Source organism: Zosterops lateralis, assembly GCF_965231275.1.
Source record: "Zosterops lateralis genome assembly, chromosome: 2".
NCBI lineage: Eukaryota > Metazoa > Chordata > Aves > Passeriformes > Zosteropidae > Zosterops > Zosterops lateralis.
In genome coordinates, this window is record NC_139763.1 from 109,438,555 (window position 1) to 109,459,141 (window position 20,587).

General features: G+C 37.6%; 1 long non-coding RNA gene across 1 annotated transcript in view; it reads right to left on the bottom strand.

The window, feature by feature from the left end:
* LOC310905858 overlaps nucleotides 1–20,587 on the bottom strand; it is a 484,835-nt gene that overhangs the window by 156,772 nt on the left and 307,476 nt on the right. Inside the window, exon 2 of the long non-coding RNA XR_014589281.1 lies at nucleotides 12,252–12,323. This is a non-coding gene — a long non-coding RNA (uncharacterized lncRNA). The remainder of the gene's footprint in view (nucleotides 1–12,251; nucleotides 12,324–20,587) is intronic.

The window sequence follows — 20,587 nt, forward strand, 5'->3', positions numbered from 1 at the left end:
TACATTTCCAGATATACATCCTTTCCCTTTTTTTTTTATTATAGATAGAAATTTTCTCAAGACATTTCCAGCTGTTAGATAGCAAAGTGGGATTTCTGACTGCTAGATTTAAGAAAAGAATAATAAAAAAAATCTTCCTTCTCCCCTTATAGCATAGCAACAGGAGCAGATTTTGTAAGGGCTCAGACTCTATTTCACCAGTGCCTTCTGATTAATTTGAGCCCATCCCTAGTTACTGGCACAGTCCTCTCCTGAGGTACCACATGCTGACCTCCTTCATGTTGCCTTTTGAATTTTTGATTTCCAGCAGGTGAATAGAGGCAAGAAAAGGAAGACCCATCTTCTAATGAAGCTCCTTTGTGTCCTGCAATTGCTGCACATTACAAACTGACATTATCATGCAATTATTACCTTACAGCTTTCATCCTGTATAAGAGTCTATTGGATGACACAATCTTTAAGAGATAAAAGTGCTTATTTTTCTGCTTTATTTTCTATAATTCGTTTTGACATTTTGAAATATTTATATTAATATTGTTATTGCTTTTCTGACCCATAATTTCTTTAAATCTTTACATATTCTTTTGCCTCCGGATGAGTTAAGCAACTATGTAAAGTTACTTGTTGCAAAGCTGAAATTAGGACCAAGCAGCTTATGATTTCTTGTTTAGGGTGTTTTTTCTTCCATTATATATTAGCAATTTAAGAACTTTTGACTGAAAAGTATCAGTTTTCTTTCCTATCTTGATTTGATCATGTTAGTTGTGGAATTGAGGAGAATATTTTCTGCTGAGCTGCTACATCTCAGAATATAGCTGGCACCAAATCTTAGACTGATTATTAACTCATATAGCTGGTGAACATATCAGGATTGGTAAATTTTCCTTGTTTCCAATATAAAAGTGTTTGTATCAGCTCCTGTAGGTACTGAACTAATGTTTTTGTTTTAGAAAATGAAAAGAGGAAACTGTTCTGAAGTTTGAATAGTTTTCTTTGCATCTCAGGAACACAAGATAATCATGATTACAAGCTAAAAAAATTAAACAAATTTGATGTTATTTAATGTTCTTATCCAACAGAGAATTTATGCACATACTTCAATTCCAGGTGGAAAAAGGCTCTGGGATTCTTTGTGACCTTTGTGACCATTTCCTGTTGTCTTTTGTTTGGTAGTAAGATGAAGCTGTGCTAGTTTTGATATTACACAATTTCCACCAAAGTCAGCTTTCATTTTTTCATAAATAAAAAAAAATCATTTTATTCATATAACACAGACGTATGAAGACATTTTATAGACATGTAATAAGGAATGGGTTTTGATGAAATCATAGTACAGCCTCAAATACATGGAGGGAAACCAAACTAGTGCTTAATCAATGGCAGAAGGGCTCAGGCATAAGCAAAGAAAGCTCCACCAAACCCAGCCAGTCTAGGTAATGAATGGAAAAACATCCATCTGACAATAAGAAACTAAATACTATGTGATTCAAACTACAAGCTGTAGTTAAATGGTCTTCACATCTGTTTAAGAATTCAGTTCATATAGCTTAAATTTGAGTTAGTAATCTGACATGGAAACATTGTTCTGAATGGTTCCTGCATAGTGTAAAATGTTTGGGGTTTGGATTTTTTTTTTTTTTTTTAATCATGGTTTCCTGTAAATGAAATGTAGTACACACAACAAAAGACATACACAGTGCTCCCTGTCATTTGCATGACATAAAGATCTTGAAGTAAAGACATGGGGAAAAAACAAAATTGTGAACCGTCGAAAGAAAAAGAAATACTGGTAGAGGGCAGACAAGTTACTGCAGAAATACACTCAGACACCAAAATAGTTTTATTATTCCTAAATCCTCAGTGTAAGGTGAATGCATTTACATGCCTTAAGGAAAACAATGATTGCTCTGGCTCTGAGAGAAAACTCTCTGCTTTGCTGCATCATCATTTTGATCAGTGCCTTTTTCCTTCCTCTATTTCATTTCTTTTCTTATTTTTTTTTGCTTTCAATATTGTTTCCCCCGGCAATGTGTGAAATTACTGTGTTGTAACATATGTGAAATGTACATGTCACGTACACAACGGGGTGATGCCTCTACAGGGGCAGCCATGCTGACAAATGAAACACCACTGACCTGTCAGCCAGCTCCCTGGCTCTGTGTCCCAGTGTCCCCACTAGCCTCTCCTAAAACAAAACTGAACAGTGCTCCTGGGAATAGCTTCTGATGAGGACTGGGCTGCTCCCCTAGACAGGGTGAGTAGAACTGCGCCAGCTTTGTCCCCCTTCCTTCCACATAGTCCTCCAGTGCTGGCCTGGATTATGCCAATATGCCAATCCCTCGATTATGCTCACATAACTTCATGTTTTAAAAACACTCTCCTAATGGGTCCAGCAGGGCTTGTCCTGTTTCCTACATGAATGGAAGCCAGCCCAAACTCATTGCTGTTATTGGCACATCACCCATGTGGAAGCAAGGCCAAATGCTGCACTGTGTAGATGTGGCCAATATGCCCTAAAAGATACCATGTATGTTCTTTTTGAATATCAGATAGACTCTCTATGGATTGCTCATCCTTGGATTGCAGATCTATCCCTGAAGCCCTTTCATTTAGAAGGATAACGAATCCAATATTTTCTAAAAGTGTGCAGTTGATCCTCTAGTAAGTTGCTCTTTGTTTCACTGGCTTCATATTCCATTACTGAGGAAATCTGGTTGAAAACTTTCATTTGAATGAAAAAAATGGTTTTTTGTATTCTGAAAATGTGTATATATGTAAAATGATTTATATAATTAAAACTAAAGGAATTGTCAGGTGTAAATTCGTTTTGGAGTTGCCAGGTGAAAATCTAAGGAATGTCTCAGGTGGTAAAGTTTGTGAAGCACTGCTTTTGGCTGATTTTACGGCATGATGAATTACACTAGGTGAAATTATGGAAGAGAGTCTGGACACCAACACAAAGTTTCCATGCTCCATCAGCACTGGAGCTGGAACTTGCTCTTTCGCATTACTTTAAACAGTGGTGTTCCCAAGTAGAAAAAAGAGAAATGGCAAACTGGCTGTAGGAATAGCCAGGAGGACAAGTACAGTTACAGTTTGAAATCTGGCATTAGAGAATCAAAAACAAAAGTGGAAAAGAAAAAAAAAGTCCAAACCAAACAAAACTTAAACCCTTTGTGCTGCAATTCTTTAGTAATCCTTGAAGCCTAGGTAGAGCTAAGCACTTGTTTCTTCTTTCTACTGCCTCTGAGAGATCTATTGTAATAAAGACTAAGTACACAATGTCCATTTTGAGATCAGTTTGCCTGATGAGCATATAGGAGGCAAAAGGGAATGCAGTGCCTATTAAAATGCTTATGAAAAATAGATAAAGCTTTTCAAACTTTAATAACACGCTATTTGATTCTGTCAGCAGATAGCATTATGCACAAAGTATTGCACAGCCAGGTTTAAGGGCTTGAAAGTCATCAGTCTAAGAAGGATTCCAGGAGACGCAGTGCAGGATAGCACATATTGACAACCTGCCAGTTTTGAGGGCATGAGGAGGACACAAGCACTGTAGTTTTACTTGATTTTGTGGAAAGGAGATGGATAGTGTCATCAGGAGTGAACAGACAGGGCAGGCATCAACCGGACGAAAAGAGAAAATTTCTGTACAGACATTCTGTGCAGTCTTACTGATCTAGTATGTGAATCGTTAGGAAATGTGTTTATGTCCTTCCCAAGATCCTCTGCAGAATTCCTTTATGCCACAAGTTTCTAAATATTCATTAAAAAAACCAAATAGCTAAACAAGTAAACCAAAAATCCTACAAAAATCATAAATAACTGAAGGATTCTTGGAGCTAGACTCAGGCTGTTTAAGGTCAGATCACAGACAAAATTAAATGATCCATGACATCCATCAGGAATGCTTGATCTGATATGCTTAGGAAAAAAAAAATGTCATAGGTTCTCTTTACATCCCTTTGCCTGTTTTCCTTGGATTTGTCCTTAATGCATGAAGAAGGAATAAATCCCTTTCTCACTCTGCCATTCCAGCAATGCTCATGGAAGAGCCCCTGACTCCATGGCGAGGTATTTCTGTATGATGCTGCTGTAAATCTGGTGTGGTGTGCTTACAGTCTGCACAATGGTGTTGCTCTGTCCCCTGCCCTCCCTGCACTGATCCAGGAGAGTTGGTAGAATAGTGGGAAAGCTGATCTCTCCCTCCGCTACACACACCCCCAACAACACAGCAAGCAAGCTTTATAACTTCTCTTATTTATTCTTGTTCAGTGTTTTGACCTCAATCCTGGTTGCTGTGCTTAATATGATTTATTTATTCATAAGATGCTAAACTAACAATATTGAGTTTAGTGTGGACTGCCCATGAGACACTGAAAAGAAGTGCTGACATGTTATTGCTAAGGGCAATGGGCAGATTACTCTGCCTCCCTTTCACACGGTGCATTTATTCACCTATAAGCATTTTTATAGTGACTGTAATTGTAACACCTGGGCAATATATGTGCACCATAAAAATGCTGAAAACTGTCCATTAGGACAATTAATTCTCTGTCCAGCTTTTGGTTTAATTGAGACATTGTGCCTTTGGCTGTGTTATTGTTTTTAATTTAAGGCATGCAGCAGGGCAAAGCTAATTCTCACAGCTGTGAAAATTCATGGGTAGGTACTTGGATGCTGGAGGCTGATGCAAAACCGAAGAGGGACAGAGAATGTGTTACAGAAACTGTTCCAGCACAGTTTTAAAGATTGTATTGTTTTCTTTGTTGTAACGACACTGGGCAAATCTTTTTTTCATGACTGGCAATTAGGATAGAAAATTGAGCTTAAAGGAGCCTGAAACTAATCAAGGTTGAATTTGACTAATAGTTCTGGTCAGAACAAAAGCAGGGAGAAATTTAAAAAATGTCAAAACATATCATTTTGACCTTTCTGAAATGAAATGTTTCATTTTGGAAATGCCAAACCATTTCATTTTGACATTTGTAAAATGAAACTTTGACTTTTTGATTCAAAATGTCACTTTTTTTTTCCTTTAAAACTGACCTACATTGCTCACGTGGTAGAAAACTAATGTAAAATTAAGGTGAAATAGATCCAGACCACTTTGAGCTGAATAAAAATCTAAAATTTTCAAAAATAGGTAAAGGAATTCCACTTTTCTTGCAGTTATTTTTTTTTCTTATTTTGTCTGTCCCTGTTGATATTATGGTGGTATTATTATTATTATTGTGTTTTCACATTTCAATTTCACTTTTTCCCTCTGTTTTACACTAACTTGGAAGATCTGTTCTTTTTTTATTGTACTTTGGTTTGAGATTTTTTCCTTGGGAAGTATTTCTCTCTGTAGTTGTTTGAGGGTTTTTTGTTTGTTTGTTTTCCTTTAATTTTTTGGAGATCTTTGATTACACATTCAAAAACTAGCACAAGAACGATGCTTTAACTTTAGGACAGCGCTGTCACAGATTATTAGTTGCGTGGTCTAGTCAACTCATGCAAGTCATCACCACATGCACATTGCAGCACGAGAAACCACTGAAAAGTGTCTTTGAGCTCCTGAATCTGGGATTCTCCAACGTGCTTGTTAAGTTTGAAATGGATTCTTGGGAATTTCCCAATCAATTAAAAGACCAAAATGCTGAAGCAGAATGTTTAATGCTTCTGTCGGTAACAGGCGTTTGCCAACAGCCATCTTCACTGCAGTCTAGGAAATGGCTCTTTTCAAGAACCACATTTCTTTTTATGGTTTTAAAGCAGACACAAATATAGAAATGCTTGATGGGCTGCCAGGCAATGAATGAACCCAGATGAAAACTGATTCCTAAACTAGAACTGCACAGGCACATAGTTTAGCTCAGTAAGTTCACTGGCAATGAAGAGCAGCACTGAGTTTGATACTGAGTCTTCTGCTTTTTCCAGAACTCACTTTGATGAGAATATTTTTCTGATAGTCCAGTGTTAGATTTGGTCCTGTAGGGTGCAAATTTAGGGTCAGTAAAACACCACCCTTGGAAGAGAGAGTTTACTGCTTAAGCAGAAGTGACAGGCAGGAAAATGAGTGTACAGGTATGACCAAAGTTCTCTAAATAATTTAGTAGGATGATGGTGTATTTGGAAATCAAAATGTACAAGTTATTGCACAGTAATGAGCAAGACTTGGAAAAGCTTTTAGGGAATGGAAGCAAGGGTGCAATTTTTGTGTTTATGTGATATTTGAGTACAAGCTTGGTGCAAGTATAGGAACAACAATGAAGGCCACTTATTAAAGTTGGACTTAAAAAAAATTAAGGGATTCTTGTAGTTATTCTTGCAGCTGATGAGCCACATCACACTATAAATGTGATGTATTTCTTTGAATAGTTTACATCACCATCCTGATTACACCCTTTATTAGGGTGCTGTCATTGTGAGATTTGGAACTTAACATTGGCACTTTTCTTCAGCTGAGTGGAGTATGATTAGATTGTTAGACTCTTTTTTTTTTTTTTTTTTTTTTTTTTTAAATCCCTTGACTATGAACAAAAACTGAATAAAATAACTGAAGCTTAACCAATAGACTCATAATCCCAAAAGCAAATCAAACTAAGCCTGTTAGACCAGACAAATAATTTGTGAGATGACCTATGGAAGAACACTGGAACTTCTTGAAAGTCGTGGGCTGTTTGATGCTCTAAGTGTGCAGAACAAGACAAGAATCCCTGTTCAAAGCACTTGCCTCGTAAACAGAGTGACAAATGGAGTTTGTCAGGGCTGTGCTCTGGTTTTCTGGATGATGATGCAAATTCCAGGAATACTTGCTCCTCTTCCACTGGAGAAAGCCATGAGAGAAAAGTAAGAAAAGAGTCTTTGCATTGCTTTGAATATTGTAGGAAACCCCCCCCAAATATATTTATTCTAATCTACAATAACATAATTCCTGTGTTCTGCTAATAGAATCTCACAGGCTTTCATTTTAATATGTGGCAGGAATTCTGTTGAAGCAAAGTCTCTTCACAAGAGCTTTTGATTTATGGAAGATCAAAAGTTGTATCTCAAGGAGTTTTCAGCTAAAAGAATTTGACTTGGACATAGCTAATTTTAAAGCAGCAATCCAAAGCCTGATGCAACTGAATGAGAAAAAAAAAAAGCTTTGTTCCTTGGAGAGTGGAATTAATGAAGTCTAATTTTCTATCCATTGTGTCTCCTAGTGGGAGTCTTTAGGTCTAATCTTTTCACATACTTTAGGTATTTACAGTGTTGCTATCCTATAGACATTCTGAAGAGTCTCATAATGGTTGAGTTGTTACTGCATCCTTCTTCAATGTGATGAAACTAATTCAGTATTTTCCCGTTTCCCAAGAACATTGTAAATACTTAATGGCTTTAATACTCCTAATTTTCTTTCAAATGTGCCTGCAATTTTTAAACAGTTATTCAAAATTTAATAAAGAAGAGAAATAATGGAACACAGGATAACAATATTGGATGCTGCTGAATTTTCATATTTTGGAACATATAGACAGACCAGATAGAGAGGCCAAGACCAGTGGTTAAACAACAGGTGCCAGGTCGTACTCTCGGCCACAACAATCCCATGCAGTGCTGTAGCCTGAGAAAAGAGGGTCTGGAAAGTGGCCCAGCAGAAAAGGACACGGGGTTGGTGGTCAGCATAGGCTGAAGATGGGCCAGCAGTGTCCAGCTGGACAGGGAGGCCAAGGACATCCTGGCCTGGATCAGCAGTGATGGGGCCAGAGGACCAGGGCAGTGACCCATCCCCTTGTGCTGAGCACTGGGGAGGTCACAGCTCAAATCCTGCACCCAGTTTTGAGCTCCTTGGTTCTTTTGCCCTTGGTTCTGGAGGACATTGAGGTGCTGGAGCAGATCTGGAGAAGGGGAGTGGACATGGGTGAAGGGTCTGGAGCACAAGTCTGATGGAATCTGAGGAACACTTGAGGGAGTGGGGGGTGTTCAGCCTGGAGAAAAGGGTGCTGAGGGATCACCTTATCACCCTCTACAACTCCCTCAAAGGAGGATGTAGGGTAAATGGTGAGAAGAAAACTAGAAATATATGACTGTGACTTAGGTATCTCCAATACAGGAACACTCAAAAAGCAAGAAGGTAGAGAACAGCTTATTTGCCTGAAATGTAACAAAAATAACGTGTTTAACCAGTATCACTAATCAGATTAGAGAGCATTGTGTTTTGTGAGTTATGAAATTCTTTTAAGTATATGGCAATAAATATTTTTACATCTTTAAGGTTTGTAGTAACATCATAGTTAAATTCATGGAGGTTTTCTTTTGTTCATTAATTTTTTATGTCAAGCTTGCTCAGCCCTATAGAGCTGAAACAACAAACAGAGAGAATTTGCTTACAAACTATCACAGGAAACAAAAAAATCATTAGGAAATTTAATATAGGAGATATGAAAGACAGAGGCAGAGGGAATAGGAGGATCACAAGTTAATTAATGCTAAAAGTGACAAATAACCACAGTGGCTGATGAATGGCATAACAACAATACAGATAGCTAAACTTTCTGAGCTTTCTAAGATAAATACTATGACAGTACTGAAAAATACAGCCTTTTCATATTTCTAATAGTTATAGCTGCTGCAGTGCTCAGTTATTTGCTTTTATATTCTTATTTTTCAAGTATTGAAATGATACTTAAAGCCCACAAACCTCCTCATGTGTTTTGCAATTAAAAGTGAGCAGCAGTCCCTCTTTACAATTATTGACATATGCTTCTTCTCAACATCCCCTGAGACTCCACTTGGGAAAGCAGTTAACACATTTATCTGTTTTGCTTATAGGTTAGCCTGAAATAGATGAGAAGTTCACCCTCTTCTCTGAGTTGCTGAAGCTCTTCCTTATGGCTGACTATTCGTGTGTGCATATATATGGAGCTATTAATTATTTTTTTAATTGGTTGCAGTTTTTTTGACTTTTTATGTGTTCATACTTTGTGTGTTGGTGTATCTTTCTAGTCTGGTAACATGTAGGTCACTGTTTCATCACTGATCCTGTGAAGTTTGCCAGAAACTTTGAATGATACCCAAGGTTGCCTGAGAGCAAATGGAAAACAAAAAGAAATACAGTGTCTTTCGCATAAATATTTTCATCAGGTATTTATTCTGAGAGGACCAAGGTGATTTTCCCTCTGAGGGGAATCGCCTAAGATTATCTCAGAATGGGACATCCAAATACTAGTGAACAGAGAAATCTCTAGTCTATTTTACTCTACTGAGTAAAACCACACCACTCAACTAACATTTTAGATGCTCTGGGATAACTTCTTGCCTTCCACTTATTAATGATGATTTTCTCTAGCTTTCTGTACACAAGTCCCAGGGAAACCTGTTCGGGATAAAATGGGTTTCTAAATATAATATTAGACATCCATTCCCAAACAACTGACCTGCATTTATTAGATGTGCTTTAGAATAAGAATTTTCCGGCCATCACTGCTAGTTTGATGCTGCTAATTTCCCAGTTCTTTTAAGACACAGATTGCAGGCAGATTTAGGGAGCTGCTGAAATAGTTCTGTAACTGAGGAGCCACTAATATCATGTTTTCATACATATTAATTGTTTTTTATTTGGTAGCTACTGTGGAATGGGGAAAAAGAAATCATTATATGTGCATTACTCAAATTTGCAGGATATTCCAATTCATTTTTATTTTCACCAATTTTTTGGATTTTATACCCTGCCAACCTGAGCCTCTAAAATGTAAATATCTGTGTGTGGATCAGTAGCATAAGAGTCCAAGCTCAATCCTCAGATATAAGAAGTTATTTTGTAATTGATTGAGTTACGTTGGGGTTGCACATCTTCTATGCTGTGCTGTGTAAACAGATGCACCTTGTTTTCTATTATATGAAATAGCTTCCTCTCTTTTTCATTGAAGAGTAAATTTTCTCGAGTATTTTTGACTATGAATCCATGCTGCCAGCACAATTCCCACAAACTGACACCTGTTGCCTTTTAAGCTACAATACCTTTTACATGCCCTAAAGTTCTGTCACTTCAGTAGAGATACACAAGAACTGATGATGTGCAATTCTGAATTTTTTAATATATAGATAGATATATTTTAATTTTTTTTAATAACTCTGGTCAAAATTAACTTTCAGTTTTAGTTTCCCACTGAGACAACCAATTTGTCTCTTCAGGCTCTTTGGGTTTATTTCATTTTTAAGTTAGTTGTCTATATAAATTCTCTTGATGGCACATGATGCTATGAATAATCAGTCCTTCTGCAAATCAGGCACTCAGGAATAAGTAGAAATTGGTTTAGTAAGTTACTCTTGTCACATCACAGTTTCACTTGCAAGCTTCTCATTATAGCCTGAAATATATATTTAGATGTATTCTCTTCAACAGAGGGATGGCAAAGCAGTTCAGGATTATTCCTCCTTTGGCCTCCCACTGGGACATAAAAAATGGGGTCTAAAATAAAATGGGAAGAGGGAGAGAAGCAGAAGCTGACAGTAGAGTTCCCAACAGGGAAGCAGGACTAACTTCCTTCTAGTTTCCTCTCTTTTCCTCTTTCTTGTGCTGCCCAGATCCTCATCTTGCTGTTGGTAGGTGGCAAGCAAAGACTGAGCCCAAGGACACTGGAGTATCTCTTGAAATTAGAGGCAGGGAGTAAGAATATTCTGTGAAGAGATAAAATGAAGTTTTAATTTAGGAGACAGGCTGTATTTCTGACAGATGGACCATCCTTTGGAACCATATAGCCTCCAGCCCCATCCTGCCAGTGAGGAACACGTCAGCCTGAAAGATTAAAGTTCAGCAAAATTATAGGCCACCAAAATCAGGGCTTTGTAATGGGAACTGTCATCTGACTTGAATAATAGTGCAATTCATAATACTTATACTGGATCTTAATCTCACTTAAAGCAAAATTACTCCAGAGACTTAAAATAGGAGTATTTGTAATTTAAATGTCTTCTGAGACTCTTTGCACCTCAAATTTAGGGTACAAAGATGAGCTATGTTTGCTCTCTGCATACGTATCTGGATATTTGTACAACTATCTTTTTATCAATATATATTTTCCTTTTTTTAACAAGTAGATATTATCATACAGATAATTATGAAACCAAGAGGCATAATGATGATTTTCTTCTTTAATTATTCCTAACATATTTTTTTAAAACATCTGACAAAATATTATTTTCTGTTCCCCTTTCCACTGGCAATTATTAGAGTAAAATAGAGTGGAGGGTTCAGAGGAAAGAGAAAAACGAAGAGATTCAGGTAATAGAAAGAAAACAATTGTTATGATGAACTGTAGAGGAAAAAAAAAAACCAAAAACCACAACCCCTCAGAGAAAATTAAATATTTCTCTCTAGAACAGTGTTCTGTTGAAAGAACTATAAGGCATCCATACAGCCATCTTTGTTTTATGACCAGAGCTACCAAATAATTCCTGTGCTCGGGACTGAGCACTAGAAACACTAAATTGAATTTTCTCAGGGCTAAAAATTTTTAATATTTTCAGCATACATTTATACCATTACTCATGAATTTGCTATTAGAGACATGCTGGCAGTGAACTCTCAGCGGGATACAGAATTTCATGCCACTTATGCAGTGCTGGCTATAACTTCTCCTCTTCAGCAAAAGCTCATCAGTTTCTGCAAATTATCGTTGCTCTTGCAGGTAGAACTTTATTATAGATGATGCACATATGCCAGGCTCATCTAGTATTATAACACTTTCTGTCACCTTCATCCAAACAACATCTGGCAGCAGTCCCCAAAGTGACATTCCAGACATGGAAGCAGAACTAATAGGAAGAAAAATATGGTGGCAGCCACAATACAACCAGAGAACAACTTCCTCCCCAATTAAGTCAACACTCTGCCATCCCTCAGTGTCTCAGGACTCCCTCTTCTTTCCCAGCAGTCTATTTTCTCTTATGTAGCTTGCAAAAGTCCCATTTTTTTCACAGTGTTCTAGGTCAACTCCTCTCCATGAGAGAGTATGACAAGGGTTGAATGCAGCTTTTTGAACCTGATATCCAAGACTCAGGTAAAGACCCTCACCTATGAATTTGTAAGGTGCTGTACACAAGCATGTTCTTTCTTTGTGTTTAACGTGCTGTGAACTGAATTCACTGCAACAAAGTCCCCTAAAGCAGAAAACTTTCACCCATTACAATGTCAAATTGTTTCATGTCACTACTTTGACAATTTTTTCAAAAGGGTTCACTTGAATTGACCAAAACCATAAAAAAAAAAAAAAAAAAACAAAAAAACAAAAAAACAAAAAAAAAAAAAAAAAAAAAAAAAAAAAAAAAAAAAAAAAAAAAAAAAAAAAACACTGTTTTATTAGATTCTTGAAAATAGTTTTATGGTATTAACATATTGTTCTTAATTAATAAACCTTAATTTTGAATATAAATGCAAATTTAAAGAAATTCTGACAAAGTTACAGTTTACCATTTCCATAGGAAGGAAGTTTAAAGAATTTTGAGTCTCAAATATTTTTGCTGAGAAATTCAAAGATACCTATTGCCTAGTTGTGTTTTGCCATTGTTTATTAGGTTCACTAAAAGCACAAAAATTTTCAAAGCCAGACAAATTGTAGACTTTCCCTTGTCACTGTTTACCTACAAGACAGAAGAGGAAACTTTATTAAAGAGCTTGAGAGTATTGCCCAGACAGACTTCCCACAGTAAGACATCATGATCTGGATTATAGATTTATATCACACTCAGCAGCAGCAGACCCATTGGGTCACTTACCCTTCATGGCTTATGTAATTCTTACTTTAAAAATAGGGTTGTTTGCCCTAATCTGGAGGATTTAGACATAGATTATTTGTCATCTCTTATTTTTTTATATTTACAGTGAGACTTTTTGAGCCTTGATATAGTAAATTTATCTCAGAATTCTTTTTCCCCTTGCTTTTCCCCCTTGTCTCTTGATCCGTCATGGATCTCTGAAGTTTTAATATTTCCGGTTTGCTCTTTCTATTCTTCTTCCTTAATCACTACTCTTCTCTTTCCCTTGCAAGATACACTTGTATGTATCTCCTGTTACCTCCTGTATAAAAACTAGAGACAAAAGAAAACAAGAAACATTCCAGCATATCAGGAAGAACAATAAATATTTTAAAAGCCACAGGTCATACTCATCATTGCCACAAACCAAAGTAATATTAATATTTAAAAGCTTCTGTTGTTATCCTTGTTTTCAGTTAGATGTGAGAAGGAAATTCTTTGCTGAGGCACTGGGAGAACATAGAAATGTTGCCCCATTCCTGGATGTGTTCAAGGCCAGGTTGGATGGGGCTTGGAGCAACCTGGGATAGTGGGGGGTGTCCCTGCCCATGGCAGAGGATTGGGATGAGATGATGTTTAAGGTCCCTTCCAACCTGAATCTTTCCATGATTCTGTGGTTATCACAGGCAACCTTGAGAAACCCCCCTTATACACTGAACAGTTTTTAATTGCTTCCCTGCTGCAAACATTGGAATTCACCCTGTCTCCTCTTTGTTTACCATTCCACCCCCAAGGGACCGAGGAAAGGAGAACGCACAATCAATTTCCATCCTTACAGCTTTCTGAGCAAGCACTTATGTCCATTTGGAGGAAAAAGAATTGCAACATACTTAATACTTTGGGGATCCGAATCAGGTTGCTGTCTTGTGTGGATTTAAGAATCAAAGAAGCCAGAAATGGAAGAAAACTATAAGAGTTTATCATCTGACCACAACCTTTGTAAATGCAGCAAATTCTTCTCCAAGAGAGGCTGCAAATAGAAGGCAACTGAAACTTCATCATTACTTTCCCAAGAACTAAATGCAGGGGTTGAATAACTTTACATTGGCTTCAGTGGGATCCTGAAACAGCCAGACTTCAACACTTTGTTTGCCTGCCATCATCATCTGATGTAGCCATGGGACACCCTGCCTGCAGGTGACAGTGCCCTGTCCTTCAGCCAGGTGCCATCCTTCCACCTGTGGCTCTTTCCTATGTGGGAAATATCTTGCAACATGAAGAACCCAGGAGAGAAGCAGAATGTTGCAACAGATCTGGAAGCTTTCAGTCAGGTTTCTGATGAGAAAAAGAAAGAGAGATCTTCCCAATCTTCCCAAATACTAGCAGAGGAAATGCAGAGGATTTGCCTACAGGTTTGTACTCAGTTGCTGAACCTGGTTGTTGTCAATGGAGTTGCTCTTTGGCTCAGGGAGTGTGGGACAATCCCTTCTGGAGAGGCCTCAGTGTAGAATCCTGTGTGAATTATCAGCAAGCAACTGCTCTGCTGAACATGTAATCCAGACAGGACTTGGCAGGTGCCTTTAGATATATATAATGTCTTTCATGATGGAGGAGAAGAGATCAAGTAATGAATTATAGAAGATGAAACAACTGCTTTTATTCATGAAAGTGCTGAAAAATAATTAAAATTTTGTTTTTTGCCAAGAAGGCTAGAAACACTGTGTTCCTATATAGATTCATATAAAACTGATTTTATCTCCAACTACTCTTGGTAGCATTGATCAATTAAATCAGCAGCACAAAAGTTTGGAAATGCAGCTGCAAGGCACCAGTTCAAGGATTTTGATTTTTGGATCTGTCCCTCTATCATCAGCAGGAAAGTATTCCCTGGGCACAGTCCCACTGCCAAGGGTAGCAATTTGCAGACAGAAATATCAGTTTTACAGAACTGCTGGAGGAAATGCACAAAGAAAATGCACATCCCTGTACCAGACTGGAGAGGAGTCAATGTGCAGGATCCTCTGGTGTGTGGCAGCACACCAAAACAGAATTTGACACAATCTTACCTGACACAACAGTGATTCCTATGAGGGACATGTGGATGGTCAAGAAGGGATTTCTGAATGCATGGAGGAAAGGCCTCAGGCTCTGTAGGAGCATATTATATCTCAGGTCTTGGGGTCTGCCATGACACCTGAGACTCTGTTGAGATGGATGCAATTTACCATTGGATTGACACTGACATTTGTGTATATGTGACATTTGTGCCTTGTGAGAGAGAGACTTCTACACGTCTGTCCCATGGCTAATGTCTCTTTTCCATTATGCCCGTATCTGTGGGTCAGAAGTTCAGGAGTTTAGGAACTGTGGTTGTCAGGAGTGCCAAGGATAACGTGAACTGCTGTGTGTTTTTTTTTTTTTTTTCCTGATGTGTTTTCTACTTCATTGCTCTCACATGTGCAGCCCTCATAGCTCCTGATGGGTATTCTTGGATCTCTGCTCCATAAAGAGTTTAAATGCTGGGAGAAGAGCCTGGGCACAGAGGCAATGTCAGTATTTGCAGTAAGAACATGGCCACTTGGTGAGAATTTGACAGGACTTTGTCCTATTTTACATCTGCATAGGAGTATGATTATTATACTATATATTATATAATATATGTAGTATATTTTATATATATATACACACATGCACTATATATATCTATACTATATATATTTTATATGTATATACTTATATATATAATATATAGTATATAATATATATGGTCTATAATATATGATATAATATATATATTATATATATATATTATGAGCATTCTGATTATATAGAGTTAATAATCAGGAATAGCTTACTTTCTATCTTATTTTTTTCCTTTTATTTTAATTTTGTTTTTTAATTTTTAATAGCACTGGGAGTCTTCCTTAAGTCTTCCTCTTCTACTCAATAAAAAGTTGTCAGACCACTTGGATGCAAGAAGTACCTTGTTCACCTTGGACTAGAATGATCCATCATTTTTAAGACTTTGGAATGTAACAGTTTTCTTTCTTAGGGCAAAAAAATTAACAAAAATTAAGGTTTTTCTTCAGATTAGTGAGACTCGGCTACGAAAGCTAAAAATATAAATAAAATAACCTTCAAACCTAAACCTTGCAAAACTTCAGCAAGTTAGATATGCTTTGGGCATATAGTTTTATCACAGAACCTATGATTTGGCATCAACCAAGCAAGCTTGATGAGTTGACTGCTGAGCAAATTGTTTTGTATAGGTTTTTTTAACTTTGATTGATATTCAGCTAAGGGTGTAAACCTGCTCACAGTTCCAGTCCTGCAAATAGGGGACTGAATCGATCCATAGACCTGATTGAAGCATTTTGATTGATACAGGCCCTGGAAAGTAAGGATGAGTTTGTCCTTCTGAATGTCTTTGATGTGAAAAATCAGTCTGGTAAGCAAAGAGTGCAGGGTCAGCAAATTTGAGCAGTTTGGGTTTGGCATCAACTGAACTAGCCAGAAGTGACAAAGTGACAATCAAGTGATCTTATCAAGGTTTTTACTTTGGTTTTGATACTCCTGTAATTGAGCCTCTTTCTTTTCTGTCACCTATCTAACTACTAGATTTTTTTTTTATTTTATTTTATTTTTTTTTAATTTTTTTTTTTTTTTTTTTTTCATTTCTGATTCAAGTTAGAGCCATGGGAAGCATAACTCAGCTGTGGGAAAGAAAACCAAAATTTACCCCTTAGTGAATTTACTAGAGGTAAATTGAAGGATTAAGAGAATAATAATCTAACAGTATCCCAATTAATTTAAGGTTTTAGAAAGCTTCTGCTTTGCTGCTTTGATTGATTTTTTTCCTTACAATTAAAAATGTCTTGATATTATATATATATTTGAAAAATTGTTTGTGTTTGTTTTGGTTTGGTTTGGTTTTTTCTGTTGGGAGTTTTACCAGAAGAAAATAAGGCCAAATAATCTGGACTGTGTACAACCATGTACATACATTTCCTTCTCCTTTTTCTTTTTTTGGGTCTTTTGTTGTTGTTGGTTTTGGTTTTGGTTTTTTGTTTGTTTTTTCGCTACTGAATGAAACAAGGATTTTCTCTGGACTAGGGATGGACTAGAGATAAATATCAGTATGCATTTTTTTGTAGCTTAAGAATGAAGAAAATATCTGGGATATTAGCAATTCTTGGGAATTGGAAAACGAACCCCAAAAACTTTGATTTTTTTTTTTCCATTAGAAAAATCCAGCAGTTTAATCTGAAGGCTGTTATCAAATTTGTTTGCTCCCCATATATCACAATCTCTTCTACTGTTAAGAAGTTTTAAGGAACTTGAAAAAGGAATGAAGACTGAAAAGCTGCAGCACTAATGCTTAGTCCTCAGAGAGAGTAAAAGGCCTTATCAAACATAGACAATGCAGAGGCTTAAGGTTTCTCTGGTCTCCTGGTACAGTGGTTTTGGGGTTTTTTTAGATCTCCACAAGTGAATGCAGGGGAAGGAGGGAGAGAACCCACACGAGTACTTAACTGAAATCACAGAATTACCAGGCTGCTGAATTATTTTTTAAAGTTTTTTTTTTAATAAGGTGAGACTGGGATCTCTTCACCCCATTAACTAGGAGGCAAATAATTAGTGAAAAGAAGAAAATCCACCAGAACAGCTCCACGACTTCTGAAAATAAAACTCTATATCAAGAGTCAGGCAGATATGATGATACTTATTTCACCTCAGAACATGACCAAAGAAAGACAGATTTGAAATAGTGTCGGAGAAGCCAATAATAATGCAATCTCCTTTGGGATGGTATTATCTGCAATGGAAAATTTGAAAACCTCTGAAGATTATGAAGTGAGAAGAACAATAGCTACCTGCTGCTATTCAGGAGAAATGAAAAAGCCATAACAATGCACATTATGCTGTCTTTGAATGGGATACATTCCCCATTTGGTGAAATCACTTTAGCCACTGATTCTTAATGCTGTGTGAAAGGAAGCTATTTGCTGCTTCTAAAGAAAGACTAAAACACACTACTTCTTCTAATATATCAATTCTTACATTGGCAGACAAAAATATCAACTTTTTTTTCTTCTGCCTTTCATTTTCTCCTGCCTGACCAAGTGCAAAACTGGATTTTATTTGGATCATTATTATTAGTTCAATTCCATAGTCATTAGTCATATAATCAACCTCTGTGCTCAAAATCTGTGCCCAAAAATGAGTTCTATTGCTGACTCTTATGGCCAGTAGGACTGCAAGTGCTTGTAGTGGTGCTGAAGTCTGCCTCTGTCTTGCTTTATTTTCCTCAAATACAATATTCAAAGAGCATTGCCCCTGCCATGTTAGAGGACTGCTGCTTACCCAATCTATATCCCTCTGAACAGAAAGGCATTTATCAAAGCAGAGATGTCCCCTTTTCTCTGTGTTCAGCTAAGACTTCATTTTCCCTAATGCTTTATGGCAAGAGTGTCACCCTGAGCTCACTGGGATCAAGAGGAGCTGAGCCAGGACCTTTTAAAGCCCAGAGCCCTCACAGAGGGGCTGTGTCAAAGAGGCCCATGAGGACTCTGAGGTGGCAGCAGGGAGGAAAGATAGAGCAGCTGAAGAGCCCTGCACAGTTTTATCAGTACAGCCCACACAGGCCTGGCAGATTCTTGTATCTGAAATAAGTTCAGAGAAGTTGCTGCTCAAATAAGTGATAGTTATCTTAGTAAACCAGAGGCTCTGATCTAGCACCTTCACAGAGCATGATCTCAGATGAAAGGAGGATAAGGTTACTGATCCATTGACTTGGGAAAGTCCAAACCCTGACACTGACCCCACAGAGTGACCAGTAACCTTACCAAAGCCCCTACTGTGATATCAGTCTAACAACCCAGGACTAGCAGTATCTATAAAGTCCCAAACTTGAAACTGAGGCACCTTTGAATTTTGCCTCTAAAGCAGATCCAAAAAGCGTGTTTTATGTATTATCCATTAAATGTGATATGACCCTTACCTTCAAAGGCTGCTTGCCTGGGGCTTTTCCAGAGTGTCTGTTTGTTATGGTCATGATAACTGAGACAAATTTGCTGCTGCTCCTGCTGCTAGAACCACTTAAATGACATCTGAGTTAAAATGTTTCTGGTGACCTGAAGCATGGGGAAGTGGCATTGATAATTCACATTTCCTGTTGGTAATTTTGGGGGAGACCTACAGTATGTATTGGGTGAATATCACACAGCAGTGTCAGAACCACACAAGAGGGTGTTGCACTGGTTCTTTGATAATGTAGATTTTCATGTTTCTTGGATCTGCTGCTACATCCACACCAGCTCCAGTAGATTTGGGGCATCTCACAGAACTGAAAAACTGCCCTTCTGTGATTAAACATGGGAGTTAGTGCAAGTGATCTTTCAGGTGACAGAATTGTAAATCTGAAGAGGGCCAAACAAATGCCGAGAAAACTTTTCCATGTTCTCCAGTAGGCAGTTTTATTGTTCTGAGAGTTGCACACTCTCCCTGGCAGTCAGAGATTGTGGCTGATGCCAGTGTTAGTAGTTCTTGTGTTCTTTCTCTGGTCATTTTTTATTGCCCTTGTGGTTCAGCTTTTTCCTCCCACCTCTCTCCTCAGCTGTACAAAGTCTGTTCTGTGGTGGGCTGAGCAGGAAACAGGGGCACTTAAGTCCACTAATTGAAAATACTCTTTTAAAGAAAAAAAATATAAAAAAGACTGTAATGTGCCCAAATCAGTTGTGACAGATGACATCTGTCATCCCTGCCCTTGCTCTGTGTGCCTTTAAGAAGCCTGAGCAAGGTGAAGCCTCCAGAAAGGCAGGGAAATTGTTCCTTTTGCTGGAGATGTGTTGTGGCTGCTCAGAAATGGGTGGCTTTGGCAGGGGGGCTGCAGAGTACAGCCAGATGCACCTACTTGAGACTCCTTGAGACTGCAGTGAGGATTAGAGAAATGTCAAAGGCTCTGCAAAGCGACTCTGCTCAGAAAGTCATCAACTCATTTAAGTCTAGAAACCAAGCAAGGGGGAAAATTTCATTTCTAGTGCATGAACCTACTTGGTTTGAGCTTGCTAAATTCAAAAAACTGTTACTGTCATTTTTATTTTGGAAGTCCTGAGGCATTTTAGCTCTTTTTTTAAAAGGCATGCACTTTAAAAAGCATTTTAAGGAGAGAGATGAGGCAGGTGCAGGTCCCCATCAGGCTATAGCCAGGTCTGTTATATTGAAACTACAGCCTTATTAATTAACCTGTATTCTTTATTCTTAGCCAAGGTCTATCAGACATTTACTGATGAGTTTTTCTCATCAAGTCTGAAAACGTTGCATGAAAGTGTTTCTCTCTCTAGAAGCTACACTTGGTTGTTGGCATTCCTCTTGCTCCCCCTCCTTGCCATTTGAGCAGATGCTGGCCTTTATTTTTTAGGTGTCTGTTTTGCCTGATGTGAAGACACTTGGCTAAAATGGGCTTCAAGGAAGGGTTGGCTCTGTTAAAAGATACATTCTCAAGCCAAGAAAATCCCCAAACAGTGTTTCTAAGACAGAAGAATTTCTGCATAATATTGATGACTGGTTGTTTTTGTTTTTTTTTTAGCAAAGGCACAGCATGGCTGGTTTTGTTAAAAACCCTCATCAGAAGAAGAAGGTGTGGGTTTTTTTTTTTGTTTTTTTTTTTTTTTTTTTTTTTTTTTTTTTTTTTTTTTTTTTTTTTTTGATGAGAAGCACTGAAATAAACTGGAATTATTTTGGCAATTAAAAGACTGATACTTTGTGGCTACCTACATTGCAGGAGAAATGCTGAAAACATGAATAACACAGTCTGGCAGTCATTTGGCAGAGAAGAACAGTCTTCTAGTAAAGTAAGGAT